At 40.6% G+C, this 14,882-nt stretch overlaps 1 long non-coding RNA gene across 1 annotated transcript in view; it reads right to left on the minus strand.

Annotated features, from left to right (window-relative positions):
- Positions 1-2,925, minus strand: part of LOC128638697 (uncharacterized) — a 56,425-nt gene extending 53,500 nt beyond the window's left edge. Inside the window, exon 1 of the long non-coding RNA XR_008399117.1 lies at positions 1,752-2,925. This is a non-coding gene — a long non-coding RNA (uncharacterized LOC128638697). The remainder of the gene's footprint in view (positions 1-1,751) is intronic.
- Between the last annotated feature and the right edge of the window lie 11,957 nt (positions 2,926-14,882).

Raw genomic sequence — 14,882 nt, forward strand, 5'->3', positions numbered from 1 at the left:
TAAGGCAGAGTAGTGGCCGCCCTCCCTCTGCTCTGATGTTAAACTTTAAGTGTCTGTGTGAGTGAGTGACCGTCAATGTTGCTACTGAGTCTGACATCTTCTCTGCTTACTAAATTTATTTTACACAATGAGCAGCCAACATCTTGTGATTTTGCGCACAGTAATATATTATAAGGCAGAGTAGTGGCCGCCCCCTTTGATGTTAAACTTGGTGCCTGACGGTCCCGGTCAGTGTTGCTACTACTGACACCTTCTCTGCTGACTAAATTAATTTTACCCTATTAGCAGCCATCTTGTGATTTTGTGCACAGTAAATATATTATAAGGCAGAGTAGTGGCCGCCCCCTCTGATGTTAAACTTTAAGTGTCTGACAGTCAGACACTTGAAGTTTAACATCAGAGGGGGCGGCCACTACTCTGCTTATAATATATTTACTGTGCACAAAATCACAAGATGGCTGCTCATTCTGTAAAATTAATTTAGTAAGCAGAGATGTCAGTAGCAAGTTACAACACTGACCAGGTCAGACACAAAGTTTAACATCAGAGGGGGCGGCCACTACTCTGCCTTATAATATATTTACTATGCACAAAATCACAAGATGGCTGCTCATTCTGTAAAATTAAATTTAGTAAGCAGAGGAGATGTCAGTAGAAAGTTACAACACTGACCGAGTCAGACACAAAGTTTATCATCAGAGGGGGCGGCCACTACTCTGCCTTATAATATATTTACTGTGCACAAAATCACAAGATGGCTGCTCATTCTGTAAAATTAATTTAGTAAGCAGAGAAGATTTCAGTAGCAACATTGAATTTGCAAGCAAAGAAAATAAATAATTAAAGTGAATGTTTTGGCAGTTTACTGTTAGGAATTTAGGATTAATATGCAATTAGCAGCTAAATATCTTTAGGATGAAATTTGAATAGAGCTCCCCCTGTGGCAATCATTGTGTAAATTGGCCAAATCAAGTCACATTTCTTATTAACCAGTAGTACAATGGTCTCTTTCTGTTCTGGAAAAAGGGGGCAAAATAAATAAAGTATATTGCACATTTAAAAAAAAAAAATAATTTTTATATTACAATTTAAAGGTGGTTTATGTCCCATAAGGCCCTTACCATAATTATTAACCAGACCGGTACTCATCATGTGATCATCTGATTCTGAATAGATGATCACACGGTTGATGAGGTTGGACCATCGGACCAATCCGGTTAATAATTATTGAAATTAGCAGCGCAGTGGGTGGGTGGCACTTCACTGACTGACTGTCAGGCACAACTAAGAAAGAAAAAATGTGTGCAGCTTAGTTATTTGGACCACAACTGCTGGAATGGAAAAAACAATAAAAATTGTATGGTTGTTTGCAACAGAGTGAAAAGGTAAAACAAAATTTAGGAATTAGGCAGCTATGTAAAACCTTATTCCTTGTTGCATAGTTTTAGTATACAGGCAGTAATTGAGCATATTCCCTATGGCTGCCACATGTGTCTGGGTAGACACTGTGAGAAAGTAAATGCAGCAGGGGTATGCCCAGATAAACCTGAGATTTTAACATTAATAAAAGGTAAAAAAGGAAAAATTGGTACTATGATCATAGAAAAAATAAGCAGTTGCTATTGTGAACAGAGTTACGGTAAAACAGCAGGATATGAGGGAATGAACTAAAAGTCACACAAATAACAGCAGCAACTGAGATACTAATCTTAGAGTATAGCAGCAAAGTAAAAATTCAGAGACTGGCTTACCACTAACAGAACTGTTATAATGATAGTTGCAAAGACCGGGTTGTAATGGCGACTTGCCAGAGGGAGCAAGGAAGCTCAGTAGCAGCTGGCTGATGACGTCACAGCATGAGGAAGCGGAGCTCCGTGAAAAGTGAATCCCAAGGCCGGTGAGCTGCAGGGGAAACTGGGTTAGAGGTAAAGGTAGGAGTGAGGCTTTTGAAATAGCTGAATCTTCTGAGGGAGAAGCAGGCAGGTAGGAGAGGATGACAACAGAAATCCAGTTAGGTGGAGTAGAGGAATCCAACAAACAGAAGTAGTATGATAAATCTCACAGAGAGCAGGCTCAGGTTAAGGTTTAAAACAAACTTCAATACTAAGCAATGTGAAAATGCTGGGAGGGGCCTTAAATAGGCTGATGTTAATGGGAGCAGGATGCTTTAAAGGGACAGTGCAGAGAATAAGTATGCCATTATCCTGACAGAATCCCCCCTCCAAGGAGCCACTCCAGAGGCTCAAGGCCCAGGACGATCCGGATGTCTCTGGTGGAAATGAGATATCAAACGAGGAGCGGGTATGTTGGTAGCTGGTTCCCAGGAATCATCATCTGTAGAGAAACCCTTCCAACGAACAAGATATTCAATACGTCCCCTACGGAAACGGGAATCCAGGATTGAGTGAACTTCATACTCCATTTCAGGGTCGAGAGAAATAGGTGGAAGAGACGTTTGTAAAGAGAAATCCCTGAGATCCTTATAGGGTTTGAGAAGGGATACATGGAATGTGGGATGAACCCTTAAATTATCAGGTAATTTAAGCCGGACAGCATTGGCATTAATGACGAGTTCAACAGGGTATGGACCAATGAACAACGGAGAAAGTTTTTTCGAAGGGGTTTTCAAACTTAGGTGTTTGGTGGATAGCCAGACGAGATCACCTTTTGTGTAGACAGGAGGCGGAGTTCTGCGGCGATCATAATACTGTTTCTGGAGTTGTTTTGCTGCTATGATGTTGGACTCGATGGTTTTAAAGTTGGAAGAGATGGAATCAGACAAATCTGATATACTAGATACTGGAACGGTAGAAGATGGTAGGATGTGAAACTTGGGGTGAAAACCGTAGTTTGCGAAGAAGGGAGTTTGACCAGTAGTGGAATGAATAGTGTTGTTGTAACAAAATTCAGCGTAATGCAGGAAGTCACTCCAAAGATGATGTTGAGAGGAACAGAAGAGTCTTAAAAATTGTTCCAACCACTGGTTACAATGTTCAGTTTGACCATTACATTGCGGGTGGTAAGCAGTAGTTAACTTTCTCTCAACAGATAAAGTTTTACAGAAATGGTACCATAGTCTGCTAGAAAATTGACTGCCACGATCACTGAGGATTGAAGTGGGAAGTCCATGATACTTAACAATATGTTTGAGAAGCAAATGTACTGTCTCCAAAGCGGTAGGAAGTTTGGAGAAGGGGATGAAATGGCACATCTTCGTGAAGAGATCTACAACGACAAGGATGGTGGTATTCTTTGAAGAGACTGGCAAATCTACAATAAAGTCTAAAGCAATCTCAGACCATGGATTCTTTGGAGTAGGCAAAGGCAAAAGCAACCCATAGGGAGAGTGTTTATCCCTTTTTGAAATGGTACAATTAAGACAAGAGTTTACATAGTCCTTAACTTCAGTTGCCATATGAGGCCACCAGTAATCCCTTTTTACTAGATCGAGAGTTTTATGGATACCTGGATGACCAGCTAAAGGTGAATCATGTACAGATTGAAGGAGAATGAGTCTGAGGGAAGGTGGAACATATATCTTTGAATTATGAGAATAAAGTCCTTGAGTATTAAGTTGAAGAAGGTGTGATGGCTTTGTAGAGTCGGCCAACTGTTCCTTTTTAAGGTTAGATGAGACTTCGAGAGTAAAAGAAATTAAGTTTTCTTTTGGTATGATGGATTGGTCGGTCTTTTGATGTGGAAGACTTGTGGGTAACCGGGATAGTGCGTCAGCTTTTTGGTTCTTTCCAACAGGATGGTATGTAATGACGAAATTAAAACGAGAGAAAAAGAGATTCCAGCGAACCTGTCTGGCTGACAAGGTTCTAGTGGCCTTCAAGTACTGCAGGTTCCTATGATCTGTATAGATGAGTGTAGGAATGGAAGTACCTTCAAGGAGGTGTCGCCAGTGTTCCAGGGAGAGTTTTATGGCTAAGAGTTCTTTGTCACCAATAGGATAGTTTTGTTCCGCACTATTCAAAGTCTTGGAGTAAAAAGCCACAGGATGTAACGGTTTTGACAAGTTTTCTCTTTGGGAGAGAACAGCGCCAATAGCAGAATTTGAGGCGTCCACCTCAAGAACAAATTGTAGATTAGGGTCAGGAAAACGGAGTATTGGTGCTGAAGTGAACTTTTGTTTGAACAAATCAAAAGCGGATTGTGCTTCTTTAGTCCACCTGAAATGTGAATTATTTTTTGTTAGAACAGTTAAAGGAAGAGCAAGTTTGGAGAAATTTTTAATAAATTTGCGGTAGAAATTCGCAAAACCCATGAAGGACTGAACTTGACGTTTAGTTGTTGGTATGGGCCAATTTAAAACTGCATCAACCTTTTTTTGTTCCATATGGATACCTGAAGGAGAAATTTCATATCCCAGAAAGGATATGGTCTGTGAATTGAACAGGCATTTCTCAGCCTTAGCATACAAGTGGTTACCTCTGAGCCTTGATAAAACTTGTCTAACATGGGAAATGTGTTCCTGATAGGTCTTGGAATAAATTAAAATATCATCCAGATAGATGACAATAAAGACATCTAATATGTCCCTAAAAATGTCATTAGTTAAGTGCTGGAAAGTTGCGGGCGCGTTGCAGAGCCCAAAAGGCATCACGACGTATTCGAACAATCCGTATCTTGTTCGAAACGCTGTGAGCCACTCATCTCCAGATCTAATTCGGATGAGATTATAGGCTCCTCTTAAGTCCAATTTTGTGAAAAATTTTGCTCCCTCCAACCTTTCAATTAACTCCGGGATGAGGGGTAAAGGATATCTGTTTTTTACTGTAATTTTATTTAGTTGTCTGTAGTCTACGATTGGCCTCAATGAGCCATCCTTATTTTTAACAAAAAAAATCCCAGCACTAGCTGGAGAGGTGGAGGGACGGATGAAACCTTTCCTTAGATTTTCATCTAAGTAAGATTTAAGGTGTGTTAACTCAGGGTTTGAGAGTGGGTAAATATGACCCGTGGGGATCTCAGAGCCAGGTATGATCTCAATAGGACAATCATACTTCCTGTGAGGAGGAAGATTGTCGCACTGGGTTTTGCTGAATACATCTGCATAATCCTTATAAACCTCAGGAATTTGAATTGTCTCATTGGATTCAGTGGTTTGCAAAATAGTAGCTGGGAAACAAGTAGTAGAGCAGAATGTAGAATTAAATGTGACTGTTGAGCTAGACCAATTTACTTCAGGATTATGAATTCGGAGCCAGTTTATACCGAGAACTATGGGTGAAATAGGGGATGATATTACATCAAATGACATATACTCCCTATGGTGGTCTGGGGTAACAATAAGTAAGGGTATTGTTTGATATTTAACTGGACCTGATGTGATTGGATTACCATCTATTCCACGTAATAACACAGGAGACCTTTTTTGCACAAGTGGAATTTTATTGAATTTAGTGAATACAGTATCTATGTAGGAGGCTGTAGCTCCTGAGTCAATAATCGCGGGAGCGTTGATTCGATGTGACTCCCACTGTAAAAGAAGAGATAAATTTAGGTAAGGGAGAGCATGATCCTGAGTGGTACAACAAAAAGGTTCTTTATACATCTTACCCTTGTTTTGTTTCAGGAGGGAAGGACAGTCCCTGACAGTGTGTTTGTCTGAAGCACAGTATAAGCAGAGGTTATTAGCCCTTCGTCGGATCTTCTCCTCAGGGGTTAATGGTCCCTTTATAAAACCTATATCCATAGGTTCAGCAGTTGATTTGCTGGGGCTGGGTGTATTTTGTTTCTTTGCAGGATATTCATGAAATGATCTCTCCTGCTGTCTCTCTCTCAGTCTTCTGTCTATAGTTATGCTAAGTGACATTAAAGCCTCAAGAGTATGTGGTAGTTCAGATCTAGACAACTCATCCTTAATTCCTTCTGAAAGGCCTAATCTAAACTGATTTCTCAGTGAAAGGTCATTCCATTGAGTGTCTTTCGCCCATTTTTTAAATTCGGCAATGTAATCCTCAACTACTCTTTTCTTTTGTTTCAAGCCTCGCATTGCAGTTTCAGCAGTAAGCTGTTTATATGGATCCTCATATAGCTGACCCATAGCAGAAATTTTTTTTTCCAAAGAATTAAGTATATCATCGTTATTCTCAAAGTAAGTGTTGGCCCATGTGTGGGGCTCACCTCTCAAATAGGATATAACTGTGAGTACCCTTGCTCTATCAGTGGGATAGGTATGAGGTTTAAGGGAGAACATAAGCAAACAAGCATTCTTGAAATCTCTATACTCAGATCTCTCACCACTAAATTTTTCTGGTGTACTAACCTGTGGTTCTAATATGGGTACCCTCTTATCAACCACATCCCTGATATAAGCTTTTAAAGTATCATTTTCTGTTTTCAAAGTATTAACAGCTTCAGTTAATAAATCAACCCTCTGTGTGATATTTTGCACATGTGTGTTCATTCCAGCTGGGTCCATAGTTTGGGCTTAGTATTATGTCAGGCACAACTAAGAAAGAAAAAATGTGTGCAGCTTAGTTATTTGGACCACAACTGCTGGAATGGAAAAAACAATAAAAATTGTATGGTTGTTTGCAACAGAGTGAAAAGGTAAAACAAAATTTAGGAATTAGGCAGCTATGTAAAACCTTATTCCTTGTTGCATAGTTTTAGTATACAGGCAGTAATTGAGCATATTCCCTATGGCTGCCACATGTGTCTGGGTAGACACTGTGAGAAAGTAAATGCAGCAGGGGTATGCCCAGATAAACCTGAGATTTTAACATTAATAAAGGTAAAAAAGGAAAAATTGGTACTATGATCATAGAAAAAATAAGCAATTGCTATTGTGAACAGAGTTACGGTAAAACAGCAGGATATGAGGGAATGAACTAAAAGTCACAGAAATAACAGCAGCAACTGAGATACTAATCTTAGAGTATAGCAGCAAAGTAAAAATTCAGAGACTGGCTTACCGCTAACAGAACTGTTATAATGATAGTTGCAAAGACCGGGTTGTAATGGCGACTTGCCAGAGGGAGCAAGGAAGCTCAGTAGCAGCTGGCTGATGACGTCACAGCATGAGGAAGCGGAGCTCCGTGAAAAGTGAATCCCAAGGCCGGTGAGCTGCAGGGGAAACTGGGTTAGAGGTAAAGGTAGGAGTGAGGCTTTTGAAATAGCTGAATCTTCTGAGGGAGAAGCAGGCAGGTAGGAGAGGATGACAACAGAAATCCAGTTAGGTGGAGTAGAGGAATCCAACAAACAGAAGTAGTATGATAAATCTCACAGAGAGCAGGCTAAGGTTAAGGTTTAAAACAAACTTCAATACTAAGCAATGTGAAAATGCTGGGAGGGGCCTTAAATAGGCTGATGTTAATGGGAGCAGGATGCTTTAAAGGGACAGTGCAGAGAATAAGTATGCCATTATCCTGACACTGACTGTCACTGTGGCATGATGACACCTGACCCTGGCCCCTGAGCTCTGACTGAGGAACTGCAGAGTGACGTTAGTGGACTGGTCTGGTGCTGTATCTGCTTTTGTACTCATTTTGAATGGGTCAAGTGTACAGCCGCCTTCGAAGGCTTGGCTGTATTACTCAAATAATCAATTACATGGAATTATTAACCTGATAATTACAGCCCCTAAGAATTTGAATTTTGTATTGAATCAATGACTTTTTTTTGTGTGACATCTTAAAAGGGGGATATGTTGTAATAAAAATAACTTTTTAAAACAAGCTTCCAGTGCTGAATCAATAACATAACATACTATTTTATTTGTATGCTTCCACAATCATTTTGCTTCCTTCTCTTGCTATCCTTTGCTGAAATGTTTATCCCTGGTAAGCGCAGGAGCAACAAAGAACCTAGGTTCTAGGGGCTGATTGGTGGCTGCATATTGCATAATGCATACAGATTGTCATTGGCTCACCCATGTGTTCAGTTAGAAAACAGTAGTGCATTCCTGCTCCTTCAACAAATGATACCAAGAGAATAAAAAAAATGATAATAGAAGTAAACAGGAAAGTTGCTTAAAATTGTATGTTCTACTGAAGTCCTGAAGGAGAAGTTTTGTTTTTCATGTCCCTTTAAGGTAAAACTCAATAATTTGTGTTAGGTATTTTTGTAATGAACAGCTTCTGTTTGGACGTTATTTGCTGTTATGGATATTATTTGGTTGTTTGTTTGTGCTAGCTTGTTTCTGGACTACATCACTAGAATAAAGGACAAAATATGTAATATTCCTATTTATAAAAATTGTAATTAACTAGATTTTCTATAGGGCTAGGTAACTTATTTGCTTGGTTCATGGTCTAACAACAAGATGTGCTGTGTTGGTCATTTTGACAGTGTTTGCTGGCTGATGTTATGAATTATATTTGAGGTACCACAGCATTCTTTTTGCAATTGTTAAGTCATGTTTTTGTCTATTGAATACAAACATGGATTAGGCAATGACCTGGGTGATTATAAAGCTGTGTGTTCTTAGAACCTCCATAAATGTAAAACTTATGTGTTCCAACTTCCATAGTATCCATACTGTCCCTTTAAACAAGTTATTGTAGAATTGTTCAATGTCCATAAAAAAGGAAGATGTGAATACAAAACACTGACTATTACAGCATGCAACATAAATATAGCCATTGTTTTGGATCCATAACATGCAACATAAAAATAGGCCGTGTTTTATGATATAGTAAAAGCCTTAGTCTTAGAATATCTAACAAGTTCTGGTTAAACAACACAATGTAATTATTTATTAAATTGTGCATATTGGTCTATTATGCGTAACAAAATTATAATCTTATCAATTTTTATTTTTATGCTCCCTTTGTATATTTAATTTTATACTATTTTCATATTAATTTAAAAACATAATTTATGTAAGAACTTACCTGATAAATTCATTTCTTTCATATTAGCAAGAGTCCATGAGCTAGTGACGTATGGGATATACATTCCTACCAGGAGGGGCAAAGTTTCCCAAACCTTAAAATGCCTATAAATACACCCCTCACCACACCCACAATTCAGTTTAACGAATAGCCAAGAAGTGGGGTGATAAGAAAAGAGCGAAAGCATAAAAAAAATAAGGAATTGGAATAATTGTGCTTTATACAAAAAAATCATAACCACCACAAAAAAAGGGTGGGCCTCATGGACTCTTGCAAATATGAAAGAAATGAATTTATCAGGTAAGTTCTTACATAAATTATGTTTTCTTTCATGTAATTAGCAAGAGTCCATGAGCTAGTGACGTATGGGATAATGAATACCCAAGATGTGGAACTTCCACGCAAGAGTCACTAGAGAGGGAGGGATAAAATAAAGACAGCCAATTCCGCTGAAAAAATAATCCACAACCCAAATCAAAAGTTTTAATCTTTATAATGAAAAAACTGAAATTATAAGCAGAAGAATCAAACTAAGACAGCTGCCTGAAGTACCATTCTACCAAAACTGCTTCTAAAGAAGAGAAAACATGAAAATGGTAGAACATAGTAAAAGTATGCAAAGAAGACCAAGTAATTGCTTTGCAAATCTGATCAACAGAAGCTTCATTCTTAAAAAGCCCAGGAAGTAGAAACTTACCTAGTAGAATGAGCCGTAATCCTCTGAGGCGGGAATCCACCCGATTCCAAATAAGCATAATGAATCAAAAGTTTAAGCAAGATGCCAAATAAATGGCAGAAGCTTTTGACCTTCCTAAAACCAGAAAAGATAAAAAATAGACTAGAAGTCTATCTGAAATCTGAATAGCTTCAACATAGAATTTCAAAAATATCCAAAGAAAGTAAGAATCTCACCAAAGAAGTCTTAGGAAAACAATAATTCCTCCCTAATGTTTGTTAGAATTTACAACTTTAGGTAAGAATTGAAATGAGGACAGCAAAAACTACCTTATCCTGATGAAAAAAATCAGAAAAAAGAGATTCACAAGAAAGAACAGATAATTCAAAAACTGTTCTAGCTGAAGAGATGTCCAAAAAGAACAATACTTTCCATGAAAGTAATTAATGTCCAGAGCAAGCATATGCTCAAATAGAAGAGCCTGAAAAACCTTCAGAACCCAAATAAGACTCCAAGGAGGAGAAATTGGCTTAATGACAGGTTTGATACGAAAACAAAACCTGAACAAAATTATGAATATCAGGAAGTAACACTGCCTTATCCTGATGAAAAATCAGAAAAGGATATTCACAAAAAAGAGCAGATAACTCAAAAATTCTTCTAGCAGAAGAAATGACCAAAAGGAACAATACTTTTCCAAGAAAGTAATTTAATGTTCAGAAAATGCATAGTTTCAAACGGAGGAGCCTGTAAAGCCCTCAGCACCAAATTGAGACTCCAAAGAGGAGAGATTGAATTAATGACAGGCTTGATACGGACCAAAGCCTGTACAAAACAATGAATATCAGGATGATTAGCAATCTTTCTGTGAAAAAACAGAATTTATGCTTACCTGATAAATTACTTTCTCCAACGGTGTGTCCGGTCCACGGCGTCATCCATTACTTGTGGGAAATGTTCTCCCCCACAGGGAAAGGCAAGGAGAGCACACAGCAAGAGCTGTCCATATAGCTCCCCCTCTGGCTCCGCCCCCCAGTCATTCGACCGACGGTTAGGAGAAAAAGGAGAAACTACAGGGTGCCGTGGTGACTGTAGTGTATAAAGAAAAAAAATTTCAACCTGATTAAAAAAACCAGGGCGGGCCGTGGACCGGACACACCGTTGGAGAAAGTAATTTATCAGGTAAGCATAAATTCTGTTTTCTCCAACATTGGTGTGTCCGGTCCACGGCGTCATCCATTACTTGTGGGAACCAATACCAAAGCTTTAGGACACGGATGAAGGGAGGGAGCAAATCAGGTTACCTAAACAGAAGGCACCACGGCTTGCAAAACCTTTCTCCCAAAAACAGCCTCCGAAGAAGCAAAAATATCAAATTTGTAGAATTTGGCAAAAGTGTGCAGAGAAGACCAAGTCGCTGCCTTACATATCTGGTCAACAGAAGCCTCGTTCTTATAGGCCCATGTGGAAGCCACAGCCCTAGTAGAGTGAGCTGTGATACGGTCAGGAGGCTGCCGTCCGGCAGTCTCATAAGCCAAGCGGATAATGCTTTTCAGCCAGAAAGAGAGAGAGGTAGCAGTAGCTTTTTGACCTCTCCTCTTACCAGAGTAAACGACAAACAAGGATGAGGTTTGTCTAAAATCTTTTGTTGCTTCTAAATAGAACTTTAAAGCACGAACAACATCTAAATTGTGTAATAAACGTTCCTTCTTTGAAACTGGATTCGGACACAAAGAAGGAACAACTATTTCCTGGTTGATGTTCTCGTTGGAAACAACTTTTGGAAGAAAACCAGGCTTAGTACGCAAAACAACCTTATCTGAATGGAACGCCAGATAGGGCGGATCACACTGCAAAGCAGATAATTCAGAAACTCTTCTAGCAGAAGAAATAGCAACCAAAAACAGAACTTTCCAAGATAGTAACTTAATATCTATGGAATGTAAAGGTTCAAACGGAACCCCTTGAAGAACTGAAAGAACTAAATTTAGAGTCATGGGTCTGTAAACAGGCTTGATTCTAACCAAAGCCTGAACAAAAGCTTGTACATCTGGCAAAGCTGCCAGTCGTTTGTGCAACAAGACGGATAATGCAGAAATCTGTCCTTTTAGAGAACTAGCTGACAATCCTTTATCCAAACCTTCTTGGAGAAAGGAGAGAATCTTTGGAATTTTAATCTTACTCCAGGAGAATCCTTTGGATTCACACCAACAGATATATTTTTTCCGTATTTTATAGTAAATCCTTCTAGTCACAGGTTTTCTGGCTTGGACCAGAGTATCAATCACAGAATTTGAAAACCCACGCTTGGATAAAATCAAGCATTCAATTTCCAAGCAGTCAGCTGCAGAGAAACTAGATTGGGATGTTCGAATGGACCTTGTACTAGAAGGTCCTGTCTCAAAGGTAGCTTCCATGGTGGAGCCGATGACATATTCACCAGGTCTGCATACCAAGTCCTGCGTGGCCACGCAGGAGCTATCAGAATCACAGAGGCCTTCTCCTGTTTGATCCTGGCTATGAGCCTGGGGAGGAGAGGAAACGGTGGAAACACATATGCTAGGTTGAACGACCAAGGAGCCACTAATGCATCCACTAGAGTCGCCTTGAGATCCCTGGATCTGGACCCGTAGCAAGGAATCTTGAAGTTCTGACGGGACGCCATTAGATCCATGTCTGGAATGCCCCATAATTGGGTTAACTGAACAAAGACCTCCGGATGGAGTTCCCACTCCCCCGGATGGAAAGTCTGATGACTCAAATACTCCGCCTCCCAGTTGTCTACTCCTGGGATGTGAATAGCAGATAGATGGCAGGAGTGATTCTCTGCCCATTGGATTATCTTGGTTACTTCCTTCATCGCTAGGGAACTCTTTGTTCCCCCCTGATGATTGATGTACGCAACAGTCGTTATGTTGTCCGACTGAAATCTTATGAACCTGGCTTCCGCTAGCTGAGGCCAAGCCAGGAGCGCATTGAATATAGCTCTTAGTTCCAAAATGTTTATCGGGAGAAGCGACTCTTCCCGCGACCATAGGCCCTGAGCTTTCAGAGAGTCCCAGACCGCGCCCCACCCCAAGAGGCTGGCGTCGGTCGTGACGATGACCCACTCCGGTCTGCGGAAACTCATTCCCTGAGACAGGTGATCCTGGGTCAACCACCAGAGAAGTGAGTCCCTGGTTACCTGGTCTACTTGAATTTGGGGAGACAAGTCTGTATAGTCCCCATTCCACTGATTGAGCATGCACAACTGTAATGGTCTAAGATGAATTCGAGCAAAAGGAACCACATCCATTGCTGCGACCATTAGTCCTATTACTTCCATGCATTGAGCTATGGCGGGTTGAGGAATAGAGTAAAGAACTCGACAAGCTTTTAGAAGCTTTGTCTTTCTGACGTCTGTGAGAAAGATCTTCATTTCCACAGAATCTATTATTGTTCCCAGAAAAGGAACCCTTGTGGACGGTGACAGTGAACTTTTTTCTATGTTCACTTTCCACCCATGAGATCTGAGAAAAGCCAACACAATGTCTGTATGAGCCCTCGCTTTGGAAAGAGGCGACGCTTGGATTAGGATGTCGTCTAGATAAGGTGCTACAGCGATGCCCCTCGGTCTTAGGACCGCTAGAAGGAACCCTAGCACCTTTGTGAAAATTCTGGGAGCGGTGGCTAAACCGAATGGAAGAGCCACAAACTGGTAATGTTTGTCCAGAAAGGCGAACCTCAGGAACTGATGATGAGATTTGTGGATTGGGATATGCAGATACGCATCCTTCAGATCCACGGTAGTCAAAAATTGACCCTGCTGGATTGTTGGTAAGATTGTCCGAATGGTTTCCATCTTGAAGGATGGAACTCTGAGGAACTTGTTTAATATCTTTAAATCCAGAATTGGCCTGAAAGTTCCCTCTTTTTTGGGAACCACAAACAGGTTTGAGTAAAACCCTAGACCTTGTTCCCCGGAGGGGACTGGGTTTATCACTCCCATCTTTAATAGGTCTCTTACACAATGTAAGAATGCCTGTTTCTTTATCTGGTCTGAAGATAAGCGAGACAGATGGAACCTTCCCTTTGGAGGAAGTCCCTTGAATTCTAACAGGTATCCCTTGGAAACTATCTCTAGTGCCCAGGGATCCAGAACATCTCTTGCCAAGCCTGAGCGAAGAGAGATAGTCTGCCCCCTACCAGATCCGGTCCCGGATCGGGGGCTACCCCTTCATGCTGTCTTGGTAGCAGCAGCAGGTTTCTTGGTTTGTTTACCCTTGTTCCAGCCTTGCATGGGCTTCCAAGCGGGTTTGGGCTGGGCCGCGTTACCTTCTTGTCTAGCGGCAGTGGAGTTATTAGCCGGTCCGTTCCTGAAATTGCGAAAGGAATGAAAATTAGACTTGTTCTTAGCCTTAAAAGGCCTATCCTGTGGGAGGGCATGGCCCTTACCCCCAGTGATGTCTGAAATAATTTCCGTCAATTCCGGCCCAAAAAGGGTCTTACCCTTGAAAGGAATATTCAGTAACTTAGTCTTGGACGACACGTCTGCCGACCAGGATTTTAGCCAAAGCGCCCTCCGCGCTACTATAGCAAAACCTGAGTTTTTCGCCGCCAATTTCGTTATTTGAAAGGCGGCATCCAATATAAAGGAATTAACTAACTTTAATGCGTGAATTCTGTCCATGACTTCTTCATAGGAAGTCTCTTTCTGGAGCGACCTTTCTAGTTCTTCGAACCAAAAGGACGCCGCTGAAGTGACAGTAATAACACACGTAGCTGGTTGAAGGATAAACCCTTGCTGAACAAAAATCTTTAAGCAATCCTTCCAATTTTTTATCCATAGGATCTTTGAAAGCGCAGCTGTCCTCTATAGGAATAGTTGTGCGCTTCGCTAGTGTTGAAACAGCTCCCTCAACCTTCGGGACCGTTTGCCATGCGTCCCTTCTAGGGTCTACTATGGGAAACATTTTCTTAAATATAGGAGGTGGGACAAAGGGTACACCTGGCTTCTCCCACTCCTTTTCCACTATGTTCGCTACCCTCTTAGGTATTGGAAAAGCGTCGTCGTGCACTGGGACCTCTAAAAATTTGTCCAATTTGCACAACTTCTCTGGTACTACCATGGAATCACAGTCATCCAGAGTAGCTAATACCTCCTTAAGCAAAGCGCGGAGATGTTCTAGCTTAAACTTAAATGCCACTAGATCAGGTTCTGCCTGTTGAGAAATTTTTCCTGAGTCTGAAATTTCACCCTCAGACAGCCCTTCCCTCAGAGCCAATTCCGATTGATGTGAGGGTAAAATAGATAAGGCATCGTCAGCGTCTGATTGTTCATCCTTTTTATCTGTATTTAAAACTGAACAATCACGCTTTCT

Source organism: Bombina bombina, chromosome 8 (genome assembly GCF_027579735.1).
Source record: "Bombina bombina isolate aBomBom1 chromosome 8, aBomBom1.pri, whole genome shotgun sequence".
Lineage (NCBI taxonomy): Eukaryota > Metazoa > Chordata > Amphibia > Anura > Bombinatoridae > Bombina > Bombina bombina.